Genomic DNA, 13,381 nt, shown 5'->3' on the forward strand with positions numbered 1-13,381 from the left:
CTTCATGATTCTCAGCACTACCAGTTATCAAATGATAACAGATTAGATACACAATTAGCAAGGCAGTAGATTAGTATGTATTACACTTTACAGTTCACAACTGTCCCTCTTACTGCTTCTGTACAAGCACCAGTCCAAGGATTTTCATGGCTATTGGTTGACATTTACTTTTTGTTCAACAAACTGCCACTCATGCAAGTGTTGATGCTTAGAAAAATGGATGCAACAGGTGAATAAATGTAACCCTTTTAAATGCTCTTTCTTTCACATAGACTGGTGTAAATTAGAATACAAACATGGAAAAACCTTCCATTTCAATATATCATACATATATTGTAGAAATAAAACAAAGATGGGGGATGTTATCTAGTTCATGAGTGACTAAGATATTTAAAACTGAAATACTACCAGCTCTAAGTAGCAGACAGACTTTCTAAACTCCTCAAAAGTAAACACTTGCCATTTTTGTTTTGATAAAAGCTCTTACAACAGACTGGATCTATAATGGAGAATCTTTAACTGAGATTCTAGGATCACGGTAAAGGGAATAAACCATAAGGACCACAAGCATATGAAGTCCAAAGCTGGTATCAGTTTCACATGATTATTAATATCTGTGAACTCTCTTCTTGGCTGCCATGAAGCCAGTCAATGCCGCCCATAAAATATAACTTATTGTAGGTGCTGTAGTAAACAGAGACACCACTTAAGCACAACAAATTCAGTAATTTTGTGTATACTGAGCAGTTTCTACAAGACACAAGTCCGTGCAAGAAAATGTTATGCTCTAAAGGTACCCAAAGTATTGTTAAAACTCTTGTATTGATGCCAGTACTGTCACAAGCTCCAGTGTCAGCCTCCTTCCATGAGTCTGTGCTCTTCTTTTGAGACCTTTCTGAGATCTATTTTCTCTCTCAGTGCAGAATACTTTGCTACTTTAATTTCTCAGGACATTTAGTATACTTGGACCACCACCTCCACAGCCACAGCAGGGGCTACACGTAGTCACGATATACTTCTGGTTTATTTGTGGCCACTCCAGCTAAGAAAGCAATCACAGGTCTCACATCTTACACTTAGGAATGTGACTGATGCTGGTTCAAAAACAGAACCAATGGCAAAATTCATGGATTCCAGACTGAAGGTATTTGTAATGACAAAAATCACATTTTAAAACATTCTTGGCATTTTCTTTGTCTTTGGTCATTTGTGCATTTGCAGATAATGTTTTGTTGGTAGTTATTTTACATTAAAGACCTGTTTTTGGCTGTTGCCCACAATGAAGGTTTGGAATGGATTTATGAGACATTAATACATGCCAGTGACCTTCACCATAATGAAATTAATATTATTGTAGGATGTATGAAACACATGTTAAGTAATAAATTTGTGTTTTTTTTAAATGAGCTATACATACACTTTAAAGATATTGCTACATGCCTTTGCCAGTATTGTATTGTGGTGGTGGGAGAAGAATTTACTTTTGCTTCAGCACTGGGACTTCATAACTAAAAATATTACCACTTTTTTCAATATAGAGATCATGTAATCAAATGAAGTTAAATTAAAAGTCACATGACATTTAGATCACTGTAACATCAAACAACAATTAAAGTTATATATTTATATTTAGGAATAGTATAAAGAAAAAAAAAACACCAAAAAGGTATTCATTCTTTTTAAATAACTTTAGTTTAACTTCTGAGTGGGACGAAAGCACTTAACATATTAAAGTTCATTTGTATTTTAATTCTGCCTATTAGTTTTGTTTATTCAACCTAATTTTACTGTAGTACAGTTTTGCTCAAGTTTCTCAATGGTTATGTGAAAGGACCATTTTTATATCAGTTAATGGACATGTTGCTTCTCTGAGAAGAAGAAAGTAGAAGAAGTTGTTAAGATATAATGATTATACCAAAGGGAAAGCATATCCATTCTCAGTAATATTAAATACCTCACAGATAAAATGTCCATGATGTAAACTTTAGTAAACATTTACAACCAGTAATTGAACAGACGAACAGGGACAATGATTTTGATTTAGGCATTACTGAATAAGAGGAACAGCGTTTCAATGTAGTTGACCACCAAGAATTATATTGTAGAAATAAAACAAAGATGGGGGATGTTATCTAGTTCATGAGTGACTAAGATATTTAAAACTGAAATACTACCAGCTCTAAGTAGCAGACAGACTTTCTAAACTCCTCAAAAGTAAACACTTGCCATTTTTGTTTTGATAAAAGCTCTTACAACAGACTGGATCTATAATGGAGAATCTTTAACTGAGATTCTAGGATCACGGTAAAGGGAATAAACCATAAGGACCACAAGCATATGAAGTCCAAAGCTGGTATCAGTTTACATGATTATTAATATCTGTGAACTCTCTTCTTGGCTGCCATGAAGCCAGTCAATGTCGCCCATAAAATATAACTTATTGTAGGTGCTGTAGTAAACAGAGACACCACTTAAGCACAACAAATTCAGTAATTGTGTGTATACTGAGTAGTTTCTACAAGACACAAGTCAGTGCAAGAAAATGTTATGCTCTAAAGGTACCCAAAGTATTGTTAAAACTCTTGTATTGATGCCAGTACTGTCACAAGCTCCAGTGTCAGCCTCCTTCCATGAGTCTGTGCTCTACTTTTGAGACCTTTCTGAGATCTATTTTCTCTCCCAGTTCAGAATACTTTGCTACTTTAATTTCTCAGGACATTTAGTATACTTGGACCACCACCTCCACAGCCACAGCAGGGGCTACAAATAGTCACGATATACTTCTGGTTTATTTGTGGCCACTCCAGCTAAGAAAGCAATCACAGGTCTCACATCTTACACTTAGAAATATGACTGATGCTGGTTCAAAAACAGAACCAATGGCAAAATTCATGGATTCCAGACTAAAGGTATTTGTAATGACAAAAATCATATTTTAAAACATTCTTGGCATTTTCTATGTCTTTGGTCATTTGTGCATTTGCAGATAATGTTTTGTTGGTAGTTATTTCACATTAAAGACCTGTTTTTGGCTGTTGCCCACTATGAAGGTTTGGAATGGATTTATGAAACATTAATACATGCCAGTGACCTTCACCATAATGAAATTAATATTATTGTAGGATGTATGAAACACATGTTAAGTAATAAATTTGTGTTTTTTTTTAAATGAGCTATACATACACTTTAAAGATATTGCTACTTGCCTTTGCCAGTATTGTATTGTGGTCGTGGGAGAAGAATTTACTTTTGCTTCAGCACTGGGACTTCATAACTAAAAATATTACCACTTTTTTCAATATAGAGATCATGTAATCAAATGAAGTTAAGTTAAAAGTCACATGGCATTTAGATCACTGTAACATCAAACAACAATTAAAGTTATATATTAATATTTAGGAATAGTATAAAGAAAAAACCACCAAAAAGGTATTCATTCTTTTTAAATAACTTTAGTTTAACTTCTGAGTGGGACGAAAGCACTTAACATATTAAAGTTTATTTGTATTTTAATTCTGCCTATTAGTTTTGTTTATTCAACCTAATTTTACTGTGGTACAGTTTTGCTCAAGTTTCTCAATGGTTATGTGAAAGGACCATTTTTATATCAGTTAATGGACACGTTGCTTCTCTGAGAAGAAGAAAGTAGAAGAAGTTGTTAAGAGATAATGATTATACCAAAGGGAAAGCATATCCATTCTCAGTAATATTAAATACCTCACAGATAAAATGTCCATGATGTAAACTTTAGTGACCATTTACAACCAGTAATTGAACAGATGAACAGGGACAATGATTTTGATTTAGGCAATATTGAACAAGAGGAACAGCGTTTCAATGTAGTTGACCACCAAGAATTTCTCTCTTTAGGGCTGTCCCTACCCCCAGAAGGTCAGAACAATTAAAGAGTCAGAATATAGGACATGGGATAGGTAGTCCAAATAGCAGTCAAATCAGGAAGAATTACTGAAAGACAGGAGAAAAGGAGAGAGGAATTTCAGAGGGGGAACACAAAAGGGATGGAATGGGAAAGACTGGTAGCACATACCAATAATGATGAAATTGTATTTTCACTAGATGGTTGAATTGTCTCTAGAAAAGGATTTTATATTTTTAATTACTGCAATTTGACCATTAATTTTAGTTATTTTATACTATTTGCAAAAAGGATTTAAGTTTGTTACCAAAAAGAGGATGACTATATCTGCCGTTATTTTAGAACTAAAGCTATTTACTAGAAAAATTATCATTTTTTAAATAGAGAAGCAGAAACAGTTACACCTGTTGAAAAAGAAAAGTGTATTCAATCCACCCTTACACAAAGCTACAAACCTTACTGAGAAGGTATGTGAGAGAGACTTATACTCCCTTTTCAGGGAAAAAATGAAAAGTTTTTCCCAATTTGACTAAGGATGAACATATCTTTTTAAACCAGTTGAGTAAGGATAAGACACTCAGAGTTATGAAGCCTGACAAGGGGGATGGGGTTATTGTTGTTAATTAGCATACAAGAAAACTGATTTATTTTAGGAGGATGCAGTGCTCCAGGGAATTATCAACTGTGAAACTTATGATTTTTTAGTTAATAAACATCTTTTAATTCCAGCAGTGCTTGGAATTTTGCTACTCACCCCCTATAGATTGATAGTGGTCAAGAACCTACTCACCCCCCTACAGATTGATAGTGACCACACAAGAATCCAAAACACACCCATTTGCAGTTTACATATTCAGAAAATTCAAATTCCTTCTCAAGGATCACCCTCGTTTTAAAAAAGTCATGGGATTTTTGGGGTAAACCTACACCAGATTTATGGAGTGAACATCACAGTTTTTGACATTAGATGTTATTGACCTCTTTACATGTATTCCAGATGGAACCGGTTTGGAACTTTTTGAAGAAGCCCTTACTGACGATAAAGGTCTGGGGATTAGAGAAGTAAAGTTTTAAGTAGATTTGATGGAGTTGGTCATTCTGAATAACTTTTTATTTTTTGAGGGCAAGTTTTGCTAACAAATTAATGGTGTGACCATGGGGGCTTGTGCCCCCCATTTTGCTAATTTAGTTATGCTTTCCTGGTAGAAACAACATGTGCTCAGAACACCTTACATAGGCTTGTGGTCCTTTTATTGCAAGTTTCTGGATGACATTCTTTTGATCAGGAAAGGTAGCCCTGATGAAAAGGACACCTTCTTGGAATATATTATGAGTACAACTACTTCATTGAAATTTACTACCAAACACACTTTTCAATCTGTTCATTTTTTGGATGTACTCCTAACTATTGAGAAGAATCAATTTGTTCCTTCTATATATAGAAACGATAAATACATTTTCAGACTTGTATATATTTTACAATAGTAGTTACCCTTGCTTCTGCCAAAAGAATTTGGTGAAAGGTCAATTTGTTAGGGCAGCTAGGATGGTTTCCAACTACAATACCTTTATACAGGAATTGAAAACAATGCCAAAGATATTCCTTGAAACAGAATATCCAAAAAATCTGCTACTTATACTGCAAGCTGAAGTGATAAAAGGCAGAGGGACAAAATACCTACCCATTCAAGGGAATCCAACTACTATGAAGGGGCAAGGCATTTTGACTACTTTAGGTCCCTCTAGTAGTAAAAAGTTCTTTCAGAATGCTATGGCCATTAAATAAAATTACTTTAACCCTCGGGTTAGGGATATTATTAGGAATAATTGGGCTATTTTAAAGATGGCAGAGGAGGTTTATAATTTGGTAAGTGAAGCCTCCCAGTTCATCTATAAAGTGGATACCAATATAAAACAAATTTTGGAAAAAGAAAAGAAAGTGGTTGTAAAGGGAACCATTAAATGTGGTAAATGTAGTTATTATAATTACATTTTGGAGAAGACAGTCTTTTCTTTAAACAATTACTGTTGCACAGAAATTAGGTTTGAAAAAGGTAATTGTGAGACAAAATGACTGGTATACATAGCAATTTGTAAGCAAAGTCAGTTTTTAATGCAGGGAAATCTGAAAGGAAGCTGGCCAAAAGGATATACGAACACTTGTATGATATGAGAAGGGGGAATATGAACAATGCTTTGTATAAACATTCATTAACATGTAAAGGGTTCACAAAATTTGATTTGGGCATTCTAGAAAATGTACACCCAAGCATTAGAGGTGATCAGTGGAAGAATAGGTTAGAGTACCAAGAAATGGTTTGGCAAATTAGACTGGTTGCCACTGTTACTGTTTTACACCTGGATTAAATGAACATATTTCCATTCAGCCTGTTCTTAAAATCAGGGCTGCTAAATTATGAAATGTTAGCTTCCCCCCTTGGCTGAGGTGCATGACTTTAATACACATAGGCTTATTATATAGACTTCTTATATATAAAGTTTTGTAAAATTAAATGAATTTGTTTTTTTATGATAAACAGATATTTATATGTGCTAAAGACATTTTTTATGAATTAAAATCCAGTTATCCCCTGGAAGTACATACTTAATTTGGAAGTCAGTATTAATAAGCCTGTATATTGATACTAGATCTTTTAATACTCTTTTTCAGAATTTTATTTTAATGTATAATGATCTCATTTAACTGTTGGAAGCATTCATGTATATAATGTATATATATTGTAGTATTGTTGTTATAAGTTTTTTTTTTTTTTTGCTTTGTGTATTATTGTATTAACAATTGGAAAAATAATAAAGATTTATTATTGAAAAAAAATGCGTTTTTAATGTGTTATTTAGATAGGTTATTTAGTAATTAGCCAATTATTCAATTAGCTGATTCATAATTACTCTCATTTATTATTGCATTTAAATACTGTTGGGTGGTTGTGGGAAAAAAAAAGTGTTTAACTTTAACTTTTGTACACATTAAAGGTAAATATTCAACTGATTTTGTGCCTAAATACCCTTTATTTTTGGTTACTCTTTGATGCAGATGCCCATTAGAAGGTTATTGTATTTTGGCTGGTTGTACAGTATAATTGCCAATTTGTGAGAAAAGCTGTCTGTATTTACAAGGGAAGGCAATTAGGAGGTCCATTGAAACTTCCATTTAATGCTCCATATGCCCCAAGTATTAATGACAAACTGTCAATTAACTGCCTTTAGGTCAAGAAGAGGGCCAGATTGTGCATTGTTAATAGTATTATGTATTTATATTTTTATAACATTATTAGTACTTGTTAATTATTAGTACAGTGGCAGGGCTAGCCACCTGGCAGTGTGAACCTTTGCTTTAGATGATTGTCACTGTTGAAGCTACACAACAACCCCATGTGCAAAAATGGGAAAAAAAAGAATGAATGGATTAGTAACTGGTAAAAATACATTTTAAATATTTATTTCTGAAGCACCACACCTTAGTACTAGACTTACTAATTAATTAATTGTATAATTGCTAGGCTATTTAATGGAGGTTACTGCATACTGCATTTTGTTTTCACTTGATAAAGCTCAGGACTGCCTGAGCGAAAGCGCTTGTGTGATTTTATCTGTGATTTTTGGAATACTTCAGTGTGATTTTATCTGTGACTTTTGGAACACTTCAGAAATAAAAATACAGCCTTGTGGACTTTAGCAGAGTTCTGGTTCCTTTCTTCAAGGTCGTGGATTATTCTTTGCTTGTCTTTGGTTTTTTGTGCATTACTTCACTTGATCCTGTCTGCCATGGCCAATGGAGAAGAAACCTTTAACTCAGGAGAAACTCCTGAAATGCTGAAAAGCACTACAAATGATCTTCCGGTGAGCAGAGCGGAGTTCAACCAAGTACTGGTTGCACTCAAGGAGCTCACTAACTTGCTGAAACCCACCACGGTTGCTTCACCAGGGCTAGCTTGCAACCAGCAGCAAGCACTACAAAACAACTTTGGATTACCGGTAATTGCGGACCCGGAAGAGGGTACAAGCTCCACTATATCCTCCACGGACATGTCTGGCGCCGGATCCAAAAGAAACAACTTTACTCGTCGCCATGAAGCTACCAGAGCTCCTGAAACAAACGTACAACCAGGGACCAATGGAACTAGTAATCCTGCTTTGAAACATAGAAACAAGGATGTAAACTTTACAAAATGGGCTGGACAACGCTTCACCTTTTCTAAAGGTAGTAACAACACTAACAATTTTTCTAACTTTGATCAGAGCATGGACTTGTTCAAGGACAAATTATACTCCTTAAGGAGTACACAGCTAGAGATAGACTATTTGAATGAATGTCTGAGAGTAAAACGTGTCCCGAAAGGGCTACGCTTTTTTAAATTTCCAAACAATGTTCAGTATGGTACTGATTATTATTTTAACTTGTGTGAGATTTTTGATAAAGCTGGATTGGAGATGTTGCATTTAATGGTAGGGGAATATGAACTGAAAGCACAAGCATTAATGACTGAGCTAGACACTTTAAACAATGAGTTAACATCTAGTACTAATTTTAGTGCTTTTAAATCAAACTATGACAAGGTTTTTGATAATGTTGATGTTTTTGTGATAAGATTCTTAACAGAAAACTAAGAAAATTAGAACGTGATCTCATCGAATACAGGGATGGCCTTGCCTACCCTAGCCCCAATGGTTACAATAAAACTTCTTCCAAAAACAACACCACAAACACAGATAGGGCTAGTGACACATATGACAGACAAGAGGAACCCCTTAGAAGAAGTGAAAGGCTAGCAGAGAAGAACAGAAGGGGTACTAACAACCAGGATTTTCAGCAGAACCCGGCCAGACCGGGTTTGGGGACAGAGACAAAGACAGGCACCGAGGTCTTGGAATTTTGTTCACTAACAAACCACCACACACCCACTACCCTAACATCCCTGGATGACCCTACAACTGACCAAGCCCCAAATCTGGGTTTACACAATCAAAACCCTACTAATATTGAGGGTAACTGCACTATTTTAAGGAGAAACAACTTTGCCATATACAATTACACGGACATGAACCTTCCTACAAATGCTTTTGATATTTTCACCCGAGGGTTACATTTTGTCCCAACTAAACCCATGAATTTAACACAAGCTCTGATAGATTTAAAAATGTTTACCAGAGCTTTAAATTTAAATTTGATTTTTAAAGGGCAAACACTTAATGCAGCAGGCCCAACGCGCCTACAAGTCTCTTTAACCCCACTACACCCAATAATTCTCTTCTTTGAAAAGTTAGTGGAGAATGACTTTAGGAAAGTATATAATAATCAAGAAATTCTACTTCATCCAAATTTTTCTGAACAAGAAATGAATTTTATTGAACACTTGCATGAAGAAAAATCAGGGTCATGAAACCTGATAAAGGAGGGGAATTGTCCTTATGTTCTCAGAGGACTACGAAGCCCACATGCACATTATGTTGCAGAATGACGAACAATACGAGACGGTTTCACGAAACGAGATCAATATAGCCTTTGCTGAGATTAAGTACTATCTTACTGACCTTCTATTACAACAGGCCATCAATGAAAAGGTCTATAACTACTTACATGTGGAAAAGCCCAGAATACCAGTCATCTTTGGGATACCTAAAACCCATAAAGGAATAAATCCACTACAATTCCGGCCGATTGTATCAGGAGCAGGTGGAGTGACTGAGCCCCTGGGAAAATTTATTGATTACATGACTAAAGAATACACATCTTTATTGTCCCACGTTTGCAAGGATTCTTGGCACTTCCTCCGGGACATTCCCACCTCTTGCTACTCCCCAGACACCTTAATGGTCACAGTGGACATCAAAGATCTGTTTTCCAGCATCCCTCATCAAATAGGTTTGGAATGGTTTGCCCAATTTCTAGGCCAGAAGACAACCCTTAGTAACAAAATGTCCAACTTGCTTACCGAAATGATGGAGATGGTTTTGTCCAACAACTTCATCTTTTTAATGGTGAATTATACCGGCAACGCAAGGGGTTGCCATGGGGCATCTTGTGCATCCTTCTACGCAAATGTAATATTGCACATGTGGGAGCATACATTCGTTCTAATACCCCATGGAAAGATCACATTCTGTTCTACAGATGCTATTTGGATGACATCTGTATTTTATGGTCTGGCTCTGAAGGAACCTATCTGAATTCCTTATACACATCAATTCAACAACGAATTTCCTACAATTCACACACACAGTGGATCAGCACGAACTTCATTATCTGGACATCACTCTTTACAAGGACTACAATCAGAAAACTTTCCATTCCAAACTACATCGCAAGGCAACATTTTCTAACTCCTTGCTACACTTCGAAAGTGCCCACCCACCATATCAAAAGAGGGGGATCATTAAGGGGCAGCTCATCAGAGCAAGTAGAATATGCAGTATGGAGAAAGATTTTGATTCTGAGGTGGAATTTTTGAAAAAGCTTTTTTTGGAGAGAGGTTACCCTCTGGAACTATTTCTAACTCTAGCAGCAGAGGTAAAATCTGCACGACATTCCCTCTACAAACCAATACTAGGGGGGGGGTTTGTACCAGTGACCAACAATACACAAAACAAGGATACTGTTCACACTAACAGTTTTGCACACACATACTCATCAAATTCCTATGAATTGGAAGAAACAATCTTACATCACTGGCCGGTTTTAACCCTCTTTGAAGAACTAAAAGACTATATACCACCTAAACCCAGTTTTGTTCGTAAAAGAGGGGCCAATCTAAAGGAATTATTTGAAAGAAATCAAAGAAAAAAGATGAAGGTAAAACAACCAAGGCTGGGCACTTTCAGATGTGGTGCCTGTGCCCAATGTCATGCCATATCCAAAGAAACAGCACCATACCTCCTGTCCAGGAACTACAAGATACACCCCACTGGATTTTACACCTGTGCCTCTAGAGGGGTCGTATACTTGGGGATGTGCACCAACTGTCAAAGTTTCTATGTGGGCAAAACTGAGAGGGAATTAAGGAAACGTATCTACGAGCATCTTTATGACATGACCAGGAAGAAGGAAACCAATGCCTTCTATAAACACTCACTCTCCTGCCCAGATCCCAAAATTCAGTTTCTAGTTCTGGAACAGGTTGAGCCAGATGCAAGAGGTGGTGACTGGGAATCCACCTTGGGCTACCGTGAACTATTATGGCAGTTGAGACTGAATGCAGGGAAGCCACCAGGTCTGAATGGGATGATCAGCATTAAACCGGTCCTCAAGCTTAGGAGGGCTAGGTTATAACTCTCATACTTGACCCCTTCATACTACAGCATCCCCACACAGCATATTAAATTACTGAACATCCACGGTTTTAGGATTCTGACTAATAAATCAAATTCTATATGAAATGGTATATGGATGGGCATCAAAAATATCTCACGCACATTTTATTGCATGTCTTTATCAGTGCAAAGTAATAATAAAAAGAAAAAGTTTTTACCAAATCACTGACAATCCAAACACATCTTTAAGCATATTCCTTAACAATCTACAACCCCAACCAGACTTTAGACTTTTATGTTCTGAAACCTAGGAAACTGGTATTTTAAAATGTTTTTTATGATTAGTCATTTTTATTTAAGTGCAGATGTTGTTGCAAACATTTCATTTTGAGTTGGTATAATGACTAACTTTTTAACATCCAACTCCAAAGCACCACACCTTAGTACTAGACTTACTAATTAATTAATTGTATAATTGCTAGGCTATTTAATGGAGGTTACTGCATACTGCATTTTGTTTTCACTTGATAAAGCTCAGGACTGCCTGAGCGAAAGCGCTTGTGTGATTTTATCTGTGATTTTTGGAATACTTCAGTGTGATTTTATCTGTGACTTTTGGAACACTTCAGAAATAAAAATACAGCCTTGTGGACTTTAGCAGAGTTCTGGTTCCTTTCTTCAAGGTCGTGGATTATTCTTTGCTTGTCTTTGGTTTTTTGTGCATTACTTCACTTGATCCTGTCTGCCATGGCCAATGGAGAAGAAACCTTTAACCCAGGAGAAACTCCTGAAATGCTGAAAAACACTACAAATGATCTTCCGGTGAACAGAGCGGAGTTCAACCAAGTACTGGTTGCACTCAAGGAGCTCACTAACTTGCTGAAACCCACCACGGCTGCTTCACCAGGGCTAGCTTGCAACCAGCAGCAAGCACTACAAAACAACTTTGGATTACCGGTAATTGCGGACCCGGAAGAGGGTACAAGCTCCACTATATCCTCCACGGACATGTCTGGCGCCGGATCCAAAAGAAACAACTTTACTCGTCGCCATGAAGCTACCAGAGCTCCTGAAACAAACGTACAACCAGGGACCAATGGAACTAGTAATCCTGCTCTGAAACATAGAAACAAGGATGTAAACTTTACAAAATGGGCTGGACAACGCTTCACCTTTTCTAAAGGTAGTAACAACACTAACAATTTTTCTAACTTTGATCAGAGCATGGACTTGTTCAAGGACAAATTATACTCCTTAAGGAGTACACAGCTAGAGATAGACTATTTGAATGAATGTCTGAGAGTAAAACGTGTCCCGAAAGGGCTACGCTTTTAAATTTCAAACAATGTTCAGTATGGTACTGATTATTATTTTAACTTGTGTGAGATTTTTGATAAAGCTGGATTGGAGATGTTGCATTTAATGGTAGGGGAATATGAACTGAAAGCACAAGCATTAATGACTGAGCTAGACACTTTAAACAATGAGTTAACATCTAGTACTAATTTTAGTGCTTTTAAATCAAACTATGACAAGGTTTTTGATAATGTTGATGTTTTTGTGATAAGATTCTTAACAGAAAACTAAGAAAATTAGAACGTGATCTCATCGAATACAGGGATGGCCTTGCCTACCCTAGCCCCAATGGTTACAATAAAACTTCTTCCAAAACCAACACCACAAACACAGATAGGGCTAGTGACACATATGACAGACAAGAGGAACCCCTTAGAAGAAGTGAAAGGCTAGCAGAGAAGAACAGAAGGGGTACTAACAACCAGGATTTTCAGCAGAACCCCGGCCAGACTGGGGTTTGGGGACAGAGACAAAGACAGGCACCGAGGTCTTGGAATTTTGTTCACTAACAAACCACCACACACCCACTACCCTAACATCCCTGGATGACCCTACAACTGACCAAGCCCCAAATCTGGGTTTACACAATCAAAACCCTACTAATATTGAGGGTAACTGCACTATTTTAAGGAGAAACAACTTTGCCATATACAATTACACGGACATGAACCTTCCTACAAATGCTTTTGATATTTTCACCCGAGGGTTACATTTTGTCCCAACTAAACCCATGAATTTAACACAAGCTCTGATAGATTTAAAATGTTTACCAGAGCTTTAAATTTAAATTTGATTTTTAAAGGGCAAACACTTAATGCAGCAGGCCCAAGTGGTACAAGTCTCTTTAACCCCCCACTACACCCAATAATTCTCTTCTTT

The sequence above is a fragment of the Protopterus annectens genome, chromosome 14.part0 (assembly GCF_019279795.1).
Source record: "Protopterus annectens isolate FY-2018-M chromosome 14.part0, PAN1.0, whole genome shotgun sequence".
In the NCBI taxonomy this organism is placed as follows: domain Eukaryota; kingdom Metazoa; phylum Chordata; order Ceratodontiformes; family Protopteridae; genus Protopterus; species Protopterus annectens.